The 14,975-nt window shown below is 38.9% G+C and overlaps 1 long non-coding RNA gene across 1 annotated transcript in view; it reads right to left on the bottom strand.

The window, feature by feature from the left end:
• Nucleotides 1-14,975, bottom strand: part of LOC113919818 — a 281,270-nt gene that overhangs the window by 220,613 nt on the left and 45,682 nt on the right. The window contains exon 3 of the long non-coding RNA XR_003519127.1: nucleotides 6,828-6,958. This is a non-coding gene — a long non-coding RNA (uncharacterized LOC113919818). The remainder of the gene's footprint in view (nucleotides 1-6,827; nucleotides 6,959-14,975) is intronic.

The raw sequence follows: 14,975 nt of genomic DNA, 5'->3' as shown, positions 1-14,975 counted from the left end.
TAAATCAAATCTTCTTAACTAAACTGCAAGATACTGGAGAAAAAACAAACCTAATATAACTTGTTTCTCCTGTAGTTATTAGAATAATGTCTTGTACAAAATATGCTTGTAGTTAATGTTTGTTGCTCAAACAAGTGCATGAATGACTAATCTGATTTACTTCAAGTTGTTTCACTAACCGCAGGATTAGTTTTGCACTAATCAGTCCAGATTCTCATACAGTGTTTCTTAGTAACTAATATTTGACATGACAAATCAAGTTCAGTAAGTGAGCACTACTGAGACAACAAATGGACCCATATAACCACCAAACTTGAAGCTTTATTCTCTATCCTGATCATGAGCAGGGAACTTTCATTAGGCACTATAGCCTCTGTGTTTTTTTTAAGATTGATTTATCTATTTTAGAGAGAGAGTGGAAGAGAGTGTGGGGGTGGAGGTGGTAATGGTAGGGGCAGAAGAGGGAGAGAGAAACTTCAGCAGACTCCCCACTGAGTGTGGAGCCCCATGCGGGGCTCATTCTCACAACCCTGAGTTCAGGACCTAAGCCAAAACCAAGAGTCCGAGGATTAACCAGTTGACGACACCACCCAGGCCCTCCCACTGTAGCCCTTTAAAATATCTTCTTACACTGGATCCTTTGTAACCTAGTTGAGTAGATTAAGATAGTAATAAGCTTCTAAAGAGTTGACCCTTTTTAATCTCTAGAAATAATTAATCAAATAAATCTTTTTGTAAAATTTTGAATTCACAGTTCTATCAAAGGACATACATATGAAATGGATATATAAATGCATGTCTTTGTGTCCATTTTGGGTTCCCTATTCTTACACAACCTTGACCTGATAAATAGTGTTTTCCCTTGTCTGAGTCCCTATTTCTTTCATATTTTGCTTATGCAGAGTTTCAAACATATTCAAGACAGAAGAGTATAATCAACTCATCCCCAAATTTTAACAATAATTTGGCAGATGTTTACAATCTGAAAAGTGACATAATTTGTTCCCAGAGAATCATTCAAGAGCTCTTGTCAAGATCCTTTTCAAACGCTAGACAAGGCTCTCTGTAAAAGTAAACAGAACGAGAGTCACCTCAAAACAAATGATCCTCAGGAAGTGAAAACCCCTGCACATGCAAAACAAGTGCACCCTGAACTACAGCTTTTGCACGACAGGCTTTCTACTCGGGCATCTTGTTTGCAAAACAAAGCAGTAGAATACAGAGTGAGAAGCAGAAAAGGCTGCATGTGATAAAGGCTCTGGCGCACCCTGAACTGCCCAACACCCTCCAGAATGCACAGCCAGGGCACAAGGTACAGTCCTTGCCATCGAGGAAGTGGCACATGGATTTGTAAGAAGTGATAAGCTACCCAATTACCAGAAGAAATGGAAGCATTCATTTAATTACAGTGGTGTTGAATTATTTATTTATATTCTATGCATCTTATTTTTTTCAATCCAAGTAATAATTTTCCTTATTTTCAAATTACTAAGGGACATATTTGTGCTAGGTACATAGTTTGGTAGAAAATTCCAACTTTCCTACCTCTAACTATCAACAAAACAACATAAAGCTCAAGAAAATCTCACGGAGTACATATGTTACCAATAATCTTACTATTTCTGTTGTGGCCCAGGAGTGATCTTAGCAAGCTAATATGTAAAGAATATGTAACTTCTTTTTAGTTGACTTATCTACAGCAAAGTGTTACAGAAACTATGCCTCACCTTATCCTTTTAGTACCACAATTCACTCTGACTTGCTTAGATGGGAAGGTCGGCCCACTGTTGGAGAGAAGGGAGGTACAGCAAAACGGAGTGGAATCATGAAACTTACCCCAATTTCTCATCCACATTATGAGGTGTGGTCTGAAGACCAAGAGCATAGGCATTCCCTGAAAGCTTTTAGAAATGCAGAATTGAAGGCCTACTCAATTCTGTTAAAGCAGAATTTGCATTTCAGTAAGATCCCCAGCTGATTGATATGACCATTGAAGTTTGAGAAGCACTGTCTTAAACTTCCTTTTATCTCTGGGCTGTGACTATGGCACCACAACACAATTAACAACTGTGTTATTTTGCCACATCTCTGATAACATGGTCTCTCCTGATTAGACAATCGGGTTTCACTTAGCTTTTTTGAATGGTCTATATGCCCATGGATGCATTTGATTTAATAATATTTTGTATATAAATCTTGGGCTTAAAGACTAGCCCTTTTCCTGTGCCCCTTTTCAAGTTAATACTTAAAGTTAAGACCTTTGATTTCTAGAAATCAGAAGTCTCAGCTCCACAAGAAAATTATTTCACATTTCCATAGCAATCAACAGACTCACCTGCTCCACTCTGTCTCAGCAAGTGAAGAGTAAATATCAAAACCAAATATTAGATTGAATGGAAATACTGCCATTAGCATAATCTAACCCAAGACATTATAAAAACACACACACAATTTCATGGCATCTTTCATACCTATTTCTTATAGATAAGATATGAATTTAATCATTAAAAGCTTTTGTTTTCTAAATATCTGCAAATTACTTTTAATTGGAGAAATACAAGAAGGCTAAAGTACTTCCCATTTTATTATATTGGGCCCTTTAAACACTGGCTTTTAAAATTATTTAAAATGTTAGTGAAATATTTTTTTACTTCACTATTCCTACATACCTTTTGACTTAAGTAACAATTATAATACAAATATACAATTTAGCTTTGTCCTTGTATCTGAGTTAGAATACATTGCCACAAATATCTTTTTGAACCCACAGAATATTTAACAAATCTTTCCCAACTTTTGTTCACACACACACACGCACACACACATCTGATTTCAGTAAACTAATAGTTTCTTTGGAAAACTTCAATTTGGAGTGGAAATGAGATTAAGTGGCAGACCAGAGGAGAGTTTGGCTTGGGTAGTAGTGGGCAAAGGGCACATCTAAATATTAGGCATGTGGTTGACTCTAGTTTGGGGAGTGGGAGAAAAAAAGGGAGATAACGGTCCCTCCTCCTTTTTTTTTTTTTAAAGATTTTATTTATTTATTCATGAGAGAGAGAGAGAGGCAGAGGGAGCAGCAGGCTCCCAAGGAGCAGGGAGCCCAATGCGGGACTCGATCCCAGGACTCTGGGATCATGACCTGAGCCGAAGGCAGACGCTTAACCATCTGAGCCACCCAGGCGCCCCCTCCTCTTTCATATCTCCTCCCCTATTCCCTGTCTGCCACAACCACCAGCTCCTATACTCTTTCCTTCACAGATCAAAGGACTCCCCTCCTCACCACCTAGGAAAGACCAGAAAACATCTTCTTTACACTGTTTCCAGTAATTAGCCACCAGCAGATTACTAGGGACTATTCTTAAAGACAGAAACATCTAGTGGTCTCAGTTTTAAATTAATCACACACGTTTTTAACACAGGACACAAAATCACAGGTATGATCTTAGTAGTTAAGAATCTCTCTAAAGTTTTTATTAGAATACACACCTGCTTAATATGTTTGATTCAGAAATAAAAGAACAATCCGGCATTGGACTTGGCAAAGCTTAAACTGTTTGAGAAAGGAAGATGCTGGAACAACGCAGACCCAGGACTAAGAAATGAAACTAACTTCATCATGATTCCAGAGGACATGGGCAGAAGTCTAAGTGAGACCTTCCAAAAAGGGCACGAGAGGCCCATGTTAGCATCCATAAGCATTGGGACTCAAACCGTGGTAGACAGCAAGGAGAAATTCTAAGCAGGGACAGTCCTTAAGGACAACCAGGTGGTAGCATTCTTCTGAAATATTTTTCTTATTTTGGTAAGTGATTCTATTTGGGGAATTGGAGCATAGATACCTGAGGCTCTAATAATAATTTCTCATAGTTTTTCCTAAGAAATACTTGGCACCTTTCCTCCTTTTGCTTTTCGAATTATGCCAAATCTGTCTCAAATTTCAGTTTAAATTTTCTCCTCCACCCTGAGATCATCTTGACAGCCCTGCATGCTGCAATGAGGTGTTTCCTCATCTTGACAGACCCATGTGTTTTTCATCACAAGCAATGGTATCAGAAAAGTTATGTTCTTCAGCATTATTTGTGAAGTCAGTGTTTCACTTCCCTGTTCATCTTTCTGTTCCAAACTCCTGACTTTCAAAAGCAAGAAGTTTTTTCCTTCAATTCTGTCTGTAAACCTAAACTGTTCCATTTGTTTGAATTAAAATTTACAAAAACACATTCTACATATTTTTCTCAGTGGTATCATTTTCTCCTTGGTGTATTAGAAGCATGTAGAAGTTGGTGGGTTGTAAGAATCTTAACATATCTTGTGATTTGCCGTGGAGACCACAGTTTTTTTCCCCTAAGGCTAATGCCAAGGATCACCATCATTCTGTAGAATGTGGGAAGGTTCTGCTTCGTGAAAAGGTCAGAGTTCAAATTTTATGACAAGACACTTATCTGACTCCAGAAGTAGTTTCTTCTTCAACTTCTTCTCTGTGACATAACATGTGCATTCACTTGCCAAGATTTTAACCTTAATATTTGTTTTCCTTCACCTAGTCAAACTATTATTTATTTTGTTTTTGTTTTTTGTGTGTCTTAACATTTTATCTAGGAGCTCTTCATCCTCCTAAATGAATTAGAACAAAACCAGTTCACTCCTCAAGATCTTTTTGAACATTTTGTTGTTTTCCTCAATCACATGGTAGTAACATTTTTTATGTACTCTATCATGTCATATTTTGAAGCTTTCCATATATCATCAAGCTTTCCATCTCTCCCAGAAGATTATATTCTCTTCAGAATATACTGTTTATTTTTAATGACCACCACAACCACCACCACCACTACTGAGCCTAACACATTGATGACATCAAATAAAGATCCAACTAGTGTTCACTGAATTACAAAATAACCAAGAGCTATTTCTTTTGTGTCCATAATTCTTTTAGCTCCAAACAGATTAAATACTCCAAACACTACTGCAAATTCTTGAGTAATAAGGGGTCCCTTTGAACTCTGTCTACCTCTTGGGTCCAAAAGCTATTAATCTTCTGAGTATTAGAAATTAGCACTGATGGGGCACCTAGGTGGTTCAGTCAGTTGAGTGCCCAACTCTTAGTTTTGGCTCAGGTCATGATACCATGGGTTGTGGGACTGAGCCCAGCATTTGGGCTCTGTGCTCAGCAGGGAGTCTGCTTGAAAGATTCTCTCCTTCTACCCCTTCCCACCCACTCTCAAAATAAATAAATAAATCTTGGAAAAAAAAAAAGGGACAGGTGGCTCAGTCAGTTAAGCAGCTGCCTTCGGCTCAGGTCATGATCCCGGGGTCCTGGGATCGAGGCCCACATCGGGCTGCCTGCTCAGTGGGGAGTCTGCTTCTCCCTCCGTCCCTACCCCTGCTTGTGCTTGCTCTCTGTTTCTCTCTCTCTCTGACAAATAAATAAATAAAATCTTAAAAAAAAGAAAAAAATTAGCACTGATGTACACCACCCACTGAGCCCAAACTCCCTCAATAATCACAAAAGCACTCCTACATCCTAACCAGCAATGAAACAAAATATTTCATTCACTTTTTCCTGCCATTATTTATAGCTCCTATCACTTCCTGCTTTGGGGATATCAGAGTTTTAGGAATGCTATTTTAAAGCCTTGTTTGGATATTTCACCATCCCCTGATTCCTATTGTTAGAAATTTTCTATTTCTCATTTAAAAAAATCTTAGATTCCAAAAAATAAGTAAATTTATTTTACTTATTCAAAATTATAAATCCCTGTGTAATATTTTGGTAATTTTACCTTGGTTTTCAAATATCTTTAAAAGTCTTTGCATAATAACAACAGGGGGGGAAAGATTAACAGGTTCTTAAATGGGGACAGAGAAATAAAGCATATACTGTTGCAGTTAGAATTGAAAATCAAACTCCAAGGCTACCATAATTCCATAAACACTAAATATCAGCAACATACTATTCATTGAAAGCTACTTGTTATTCCATAAATCTTTACAAAAATTATTCATCTTTGAACTTGTAGGACCTAACACGGTGTCTAGTTTATAATATGTAAGTTTAGTTACATTATACACAGTATTGAATCAGGTACTAAGGAGAGTTATGACAGAAATTGAGATTTATTTACTAAGAAATTTGCAGTTTAACACAGTGGTAATACGTAACAAATGTAACATAAGTTTTGGAGCATGTATTGATAACATTGGATGCAAAATTAGTTTCTTTATTGAAAAACTTCTTAGAACATTTAATACATTCAAGTGCACTGAAAAAGGTGGATAGAGTGAGCAGAATTACCCAACTTTAGCTGACCACAAATTTCTTTCCCTACCCCTCCAAAAGAATACTTATTAATATCTCTCAAGAAAACAGTTCTCCATAAAAAAACCCTTCAGAAAGCGATGAATATAATAGCAGTGATGAAAATAAGATATAATTAAGCAAGGAAAGATTCACAGACAGAAGTACTGAAGTGAGTTTTAACATGTTTGGAGAAGGTATCAGAAGGCAAGACTGACACCTGATCTTCAACTCTCACGTAGTAGAGATGCAAAGAGTTGAGTAGAGATTAGCGTGACCGTCATGGTATCAGTAAACCAAAGCTAGCAGGAAAGGAGTGTTTAGGCAGAATTTACTAGAGTAGGTAAAGAACAGTCCCGACCTTTAAAACAGAGATTCTACAAAGACTGTGCTTGTGGGTAGATTTATATCGATGTGATTATGGCTACACATTCAAACTATAAAAACATGAAAATAAATGCAGTTTGTTACTTACCCTAGGTAATATTATTCTAGTACTGTGTCTTGCTACTTCAAAAGTGATTTCCCTTACCTGTTTGAGAGACTAAGGTCATCTTCCACACTGAAGGCCCATTTGGACAAGTTGAAATGCATTAGAGCTTTTGTACTTTTTCACTGGAAGGAGGAAATATGAAGTATGTGAGAGTTGGGGATTGGAAGAACCTAGAGAAAATCAGAGAAAAAAATGATAAATAATGTGATGCCTTGGGGTCATGCTGCCAGACAGTTCTAAGGATGGGTTTTGCAACACATATGGAAGAAAAATTAGATTCAGAGCTAACGCTGCTATTTTCCAGTAAAGCTCTGAGATTATAGGCTCTGGCATCTAAATAAAAATTTGAAATTAATATGGAAAAAGAAACCACCCCACCAGCGGTCTGAATGGGAGTGGCCACATCTGGTGAGGCCTGCAGAGCACTGGGCCAAGCAGTGGTAGGCACCCTTGAGGCCAGTGGAAAGCAGGAAAGCTGTTTCCCAGAAAGGCATCAAGTGCAGTGGTTATAATGCAATCCCCACCCCCAAGTGACTTGCTGGCAGCATGGTAACAAACATGAGTGGCCTTTTTCTTTTTTTCCTCTTGGACATATGAGACATTGTGGAGATTTTTCAGAAATAAGTGGTGCTGAAAATGGGTGGTCATGTATATGGAAGAGCCATAATAATTTTTTTCTTGTCAAATTTTTATTTAAATTCTAGTTAGTCAACATGCAGTGCAATATTGGTTTCAGGAGTAGAAATCAGTGATTCATCACTTCCATACAACACCCAGTGCTCATCACAACAAGTGCCCTCCTTAATCCCTATCACCCATCTGGGCCATAACTTCTCATCAAGAGTTTGATCCAACATTTCTCTGTGAAATGGGCAAAGACTATAGAGCAAGAATATGAATTAATGCTACAAAAAAAGAATAGCTCTAATTCATTTGCAGTATGCCAGCATTTGGCTGAAAGATTTCTATATACCAAAATTCCTGCTTGCAATTGCTCACAAAACCTTCCTGGTATCAAAATGGCTCTGCATTCCTCTGTAGTCCATTCAAAGTTGGAGAAGCTGACGCTCACCCATAGACTGGGCTTGTGAATGAATCCCATAATATTGTCATCATTTCAGCATCACCTTCCTCTATGGCCCCAAGATCTAGTACCCAAAACTTCATTCCTATAGACCCTCTCCATCCTATCCAAATAGATGGATACTGAGGGCAGTCACCATCCCCAAATGACCAATTTCAATGAAGGCTTTCCTGGGATCACACAACTACGTGCCTACAAAAATAATTACTGCCAATGTTTCTCTAGTTTGCCTGAATTAATAATAATTTCTGGCCCATGTCCTTCAGACTACTTTGTAATGGCCATTGAAATAAAATCCATGTACCATAAAGAAAAGACCATAGATCTGAACACATTCTTCTGAGTGGTACCCATCACTGCAGTTAATGGACTAGTTAGTAGCCCCCATACTCTCTCTCTCATCAAGACGCTTAAAAAAAAAAAAAAAACTACTCCACTGAAAAATAGCAAATTTATGTGGTCTAGTTCACCAAGACTTACATATTTCCACAGTAAAAGTTGCTTTTCTGGGTATCAGCAAAACACAGTTCAAAGTTGGATTTTGAAACATCATTTTTGGTCACTCTGATTTCTCTCACAATAATACAGATTGAAATATAGTATTTTCCTTAAAATCATTTTATTTTTGTAAAAGTATTTTGAGTCCATGGTTATGTTTGAAGAAAACCACCAATGATGAAAATATAACTATTTACCAATTGAGCCAGAAAACTAAAAAGATGTTAAATGTAACTTCTTTAGGTTACAGACTGTCTTCAACAGGGAACTGTTGAGACAACCACTCGGTCAGGCTCATCGTCCCTTTTTGCTGATGAAAACTCAGTTCAAGAACCTTCCTAGTTGTCTGGTGCAGATGCTGCCTCTTGATAAAGCAGTCTTCCTTCTTTGTAACTGCCTTGGGAGATGCTCCAGCTACATATAGTTAGTGCAGGGATGAAGTTTCAGGTTCTTGGGTCTTAAAAAGCACTACAGCCTGCAGGATTTGAAAAGGTTACACCACAGTAACCCCTCTGATACAGCATGGCTGATTCATCTCCCATTTAAAGGGTCATTTCAAATCCTTCTTATTTTTATGTCCCATATCCAACATCCATTTTACAAGCCAAGTGCACTAAATCTAAGAACCTCAAAGAGTTGCAGGTTTCAGATGGAGCTTGAGGAATTACTATATACAAATTCTTGCTTACAAGCAATGCTACACTTAAACATCCCCCCAAAATTAGCCTACCTTTAAAGATCATCATAGAAAGATCTTCTCAGTTTGCCTAAATATCCTATTACAAACCCCTAGGAGGCTTCCTTCACAGAAATTTCTTTCTCACGTATTATTTAAATCTTTCACATCCTAGCGTAAGTATGTTTTTTCTACTCCAATCCTTTGCTAACTCACCATCTTTCCTACCAACTTCCATTGGTTATTTCAGTTGATGGCATTATTCTCTTCCTTATCTAAGTTCCCAGAGTCTGTGTTCCCAGACTCTCCAAGCTACTTCACTATGCTGTCTAGTAAGTGGGGTATAATGGAGAGAACACTGAACAGAATCCTGGAAACATCTCCAGCATTGGTTCTGCTCAAAACAGATTAATGGCCTTAGATAAGTCTTTGCATCCTGTTGAGTAAGATCCTCCTCAATAAAATGAAAGAAATAAAATAAATTTATCAGGTTAGTTTATCATGTTTTATTCTATAAGTTTATGATTCTTTAAAACTTGTCTATTGGTCCTCTGCTTTTATATTCCCCTCATCCTGCACACACTGTCATGAAATTAAAATTCTCAAGATGCCATCTTCTCTTTAAGAGGAAGCTGAGCTTTAGAGAGTATAATTTCCACTTCCAAGGCCACGTATTTCATAAGTGATGGGCCCAGAACATATTCATGGCCAAGACTAGGCTCAGGCAGCAATGTGCACGGGGCACAAAATTTAAGGGGACACTTACTCTCTGGCTAGTGTAAGTGCAAGACGGGCTCCTAAAAGTGTACCCTAGAAGCCCTGGCTTGCTATATTTTAGAGACATATGTTCTCTTAGCTTGGGAATTATGTGATCATCAGGACCTACAAACTTTATTTTACTATTATTTGTACCCTATTAGATATGAAAGGGCAAAACATTTTGTTTAAAAAGCACTTCCACTATTATTCATTTTAAATAAAATGAAGAAATATGCATCCTGCTTTACTTTTAAATACATGAATTCCAGAAGAGAACACGAAGATAGCAATGAAATAGGAGGACCCTAGGCTCACCATCCCAAGAACACAGCTAGATAATTATCACATCATCTTAAATACCTTAGAAATCGACCTGGACAGCGACAGAACAAACTCCACAACTAAAGGGAGAGAAGAGGCTATGTCAAGGAAGGTAGGAAGTAGGAGACATAGTTTAGGGGAGAAACAGATTGTGGGTGCTGCTGTGGGGAGCAAGCCACGGATACAGAGATGGGTAACATGTTTCTTTTGTGAACAAGGAACACACAAGGAGAATGTTTCCCTGAAGCCATTGGCTTCGTGAGTTCTTTCATGACCACTAAACCAGCCCTGCAGGAAATATTAAAGAGGAAAGGAGGGGCCAAAAGTGACAGTAAAAAGGCAGGAAACACAAAAGCAGTAAAAACGGGGAGAAGGAGCAAGATGGCAGAGGAGTAGGAGACCTAAATTTCACCTGGTCCCAGGAATTCAGCTACATAGGGATCAAACCATTCTGAACACCTACGAACTCAACAGAAGATCAAAGAAAAGAATAGCAGCAACTCTCTGAACAGAAAAGCGTCCACTTTCTGGAAGGAAGGATGTGCAAGAACTGAATTGGAAGCGATATTTGGGAAGATAGACCGTGGGGGGGAAGGAGCCTCTGTCAGCCGCTACTGGCAAGTGATAGAGCAGCAGAGCACAAAATTGGAACTTTGAGAAGTCTACTCCACTGAGGGACATTGCTCCAGTGGCTAAGTGGGGGGGTGGAACCCTCGCAGGACAGTGTGGTATCATGACCCTCGGGGTCACAGAAAGACCAGTGGTGCCTGACTGTGGCAGAGCTCCCAGGTATCGGAGCTGGGAAACTGGCTGCAGAGACGAAGGCGAGGAGTGGGCTCTCAGCTCAGGGTTGCCATAAACCATGATCCCCGGCACAACTGGGCCACTGCTCTTCCGGCAGGGACCCAACAAGTGGCAGATCCAGGGAGACTCCCCTTCCTCCCCTGGGAGGAGCAGCGTGGGAGCGCACTGCAGGGATCTGCCGGGTTTGGAGACTCCAAACGGGGTTGTGTGCCAGAGATAGAAATGCTCGGTGACAGGCCAGATGAGCACAGAGTGTGGCCGGAGACTGGGGAGATGGGAGTGACTGACTGCTTTTCTCTGGGGGCGCACTGAAGAGTGAGGCCCCGAGTTCTTGGCTCCTCCAGGGCGGAGATTGGGAGGTCACAATTTTCACTCTCATCCTCCAAAGCTGTACAGAAAGCTTGCAGGGAACAAAAGCTCCCGAGAGCAAACCCGAGCAGATAACTTAGCCCATCCCCCAGCAAGGGTGGAGCAATTCCGCCTCCGGCAAAGACATCTAAGAACCACTGCAACAGGCCCCTCGCCCAGAAGATCACCAAGAACAGCCAGGCAAGACCAAGTTTACTGATCAATGAGAACGGCAGAACGCCAGCACTAGGGGAATACAGCACATAGAATTCATGGCTCTTTTCCCCGTGACCCTTTAGTCCTTCAAAGTTAATTTTTTTAATTTTCTTTTTTTCTTTTTCTGTTTTTTTCTTTTTTGAATTTTTCTTTTTCCCTTTTTCAACCAACATCTTGTCAATCCCTTTTTAAAAAATCTTTTTTTTTTCATTTTTAGAGTCATATTCTATCCCTTCATTGTAGTTAACCTTATTTTTGGTATATATATATAAGTTGTTCTCTCTTTAAAATTTTGGGATATAGTTTCTTCTAAAAGACCAAAATATACCCTAAATCTGCAGTGTATGGCTTTGTTCTAGTCTCCTGCCTGATCACATTCTCTCCCTTTTTTTCTTAAATTTCTCTTCTTTCTTTTTTCAACCAACTTCTTATTAATTCCTGTTATAAAATCTTTTATAATTTTCATCTTTACAGTCATATTCCATCCCTTCATCGTATTTACCCTTATTTTTGTATATATGTAAATTTTTCTTTCTTTAAAATTTTGAGAGGCAGTTTCTTCTAATAGACCAAAATACGTCCAAAATCTAGTGTGTGGCACTGATCTATTCACCAGCGTGATCATATTTGATCATATACTCTTTTTTTTTCCTTTTTCTTTTTTTTTCCTTTGTTCTTTCCCTTTCTCTTCCCCCAGTTTCAGGACTCTTCTGATTTGTTTACTGTATATTTTTCTGGGGTCATTGTTACGCTGTTAGCATTTTATTCTCTCTTTCATCTATTCTCCTCTGGACAAAATGACAAGATAGAAATACTCACCTCAAAAAAAAGAACAAGAGGCAGTACCGACTGCCATAGACCTAATCAATACAGACATTAGTAAGATGTTGGAACTAGAGTTCAGAATGACAATTATAAAGATACTAGCTGGGCTTGAAAAAAGCATGGAAGATATTAGAGAAACCCTTTCTGGAGAAATAAAAGAACTAAAATCTAACCAAGTCGAAATCAAAAGGCTATTAATGAGGTGTAACCAAAAATGGAGGCTCCAACTGCTAGGATAAATGAGGCAGAAGAGAGAATTAGTGATATAGAAGACCAAATGATGGAGAATAAAGAAGGTGAGAAAAAGAGAGATAAACAACTACTGGATCACGAGGGCAGAATTCGAGAGATAAGTGATACCATAAGACTAAACAACATTAGAATAATTGGGATCCCAGAAGAAGAAGAAAGAGAGAGAGGGGCAGAAGGTATATTGGAGCAAATAATAGCAGAGAACTTCCCTAACTTGGGGAAGGAAACAGGCATCAAAATCCAGGAGGCACAGAGAACCCCCCCCCCAATCAATAAAAATAGGTCAACACCCCAACATCTACTAGTAAAATGTACAAGTCTCAGAGACAAAGAGAAAATCCTGAAAGCAGCTCGGGACAAGAGGTCTATAACCTACAATGGTAGAAACATTAGATTGGCAGCAGACCTATCCACAGAGACCTGGCAGGCCAGAAAGGACTGGCATGATATATTCGGAGCACTAAACAAGAAAAATATGCAGCCAAGAATAATATCCAGCTAGGCTGTCATTGAAAATAGAAGGAGAGATAAAAAGCTTCCAGGACAAACAAAAACTAAAAAAATTTGCAAACATGAAACCAGCCCTACAAGAAATATTGAAAGGGGTCCTCTAAGCAAAGAGAGAGCCTAAAAGTAACACAGACCAGAAAGGAACAGAGACAACATACAGTAACAGTCATCTTACAGGCAATACAATGGCACTAAATTCGTATCTTTCAATAGTTACCCTGAATGTAAATGGGCTAAATGGTCCAGTAATCTGCTAAATGGAAGCAGTAATCAAAAATCTCCCAACAAACAAGAGCCCAGGGCCAGATGGCTTCTCACAGGAAGTCTACCAAACATTTAAAGAAGAATTAATACGTGTTCTTCTGAAACTATTTCAAAAAATAGAAATGGAAGGAAAACTTCCAAATTCATTTTATGAGGCCAGCATTACCTTGATCCCAAAATCAAAGACCCCATCAGAAAGGAGAATTACAGACCAGTATCCCTGATGAACATGGATGCAAAAATTCTCACCACAATACTAGCCAGTAGGATCCAACAGTACATTAAAAGGATTATTTACCACGACCAAGTGGGATTTATCCTTGGGCTGCAAGTTTGGTTCAACATCTGCAAATTAATCAATGGGATACAATACATTAATAAAAGAAAGAACAAGAACCATATGATCCTCTCAACAGATGCAGAAAAAGCATGTGACCAAGTATAGCATTCTTCCCTGATCAAAACTCTTCAGAGTATAGGGATAGAGGGTACATACCTCACTATCATAAAAGCTATCTATGAAAAACCCACAGCGAATATCACTCTCAATTCAGAAAAACTGAGAGCTTTCCCCCTAACGTCAGGAACATGGCAGGGATGTCCACTACCACCACTGCTATTCAACATAGTACTAGAAGTCCTAGCCACAGCAATCAGACAACAAAAAGAAACAAAAGGCATCCAAATAGGCAAAGAAGAAGTCAAACTCCCACTCTTTGCAGATGATATGATACTTTATGTGGAAAACCCAAAAGACTCCACCCCAAAACTGCTAGAACTCATACAGGAATTCAGTAAAGTGGCAGGATATAAAATCAATGCACAGAAATCAGTGGCATTTCTATACACCACCACCAAGACAGAAGAGAGAGAAATTAAGGAGTCGATCCCATTTACAATTGCACCCAAAACCATAAGATACCTAGGAATAAATCTAACCAAAGAGGCAAAGAATCTGCACTCAGAAAACTATAGAAATCTGTACTCAGAAAACTCAGAAAACTTCTGTACTCAGAAAAGAAATTAAGGAAGACACAAAGAAATGGAAAAACATTGCATGCTCGTGGATTGGAAGAACAAATGTTGTGAAGATGTCAATGCTACCTAGAGCAATCTACACATTTAATGCCATCCCTATCAAAATACCATCCACTTTTTTCAAACAAATGGGACAAATAATCCTAAAATTTGTATGGAACCAGAAAAGACCCCAAATGGCCAGAGGAATGTTGAAAAAGAAAACCAAAGCTGGTGGCATCACAATTCCGGACTTCAAGCTCTATTACAAAGCTGTCATCATCAAGACAGTATGGTCCTGGCACAAAAACAGACACATAGATCAATGGAACAGAATAGAAAGCCCAGAAATGGACCCTCAACTCTATGGTCAACTAATCTTTGACAAAGCAGGGAAGAATGTCCAATGGAAAAAAGACAGTCTCTTCAACAAATGGTGTTGGGAAAACTGGACAGCCACATGCAGAAGAATGAAACTGGGCCATTTCCTTACACCACACACAAAAATAGACTCCAAACGGATGAAAGACCTCCATGTGAGACAGGAGTCCTTCAAAATCCTAGAGGAGAACACAGGCTGCAACCTCTTCGACTTCAGCTGCAGCAACATCTT

Source organism: Zalophus californianus, chromosome 3 (genome assembly GCF_009762305.2).
Source record: "Zalophus californianus isolate mZalCal1 chromosome 3, mZalCal1.pri.v2, whole genome shotgun sequence".
Lineage (NCBI taxonomy): Eukaryota > Metazoa > Chordata > Mammalia > Carnivora > Otariidae > Zalophus > Zalophus californianus.
Note: the sequence above shows the minus strand (reverse complement) of the source record. Positions and strands in the feature narration are given on the sequence as shown.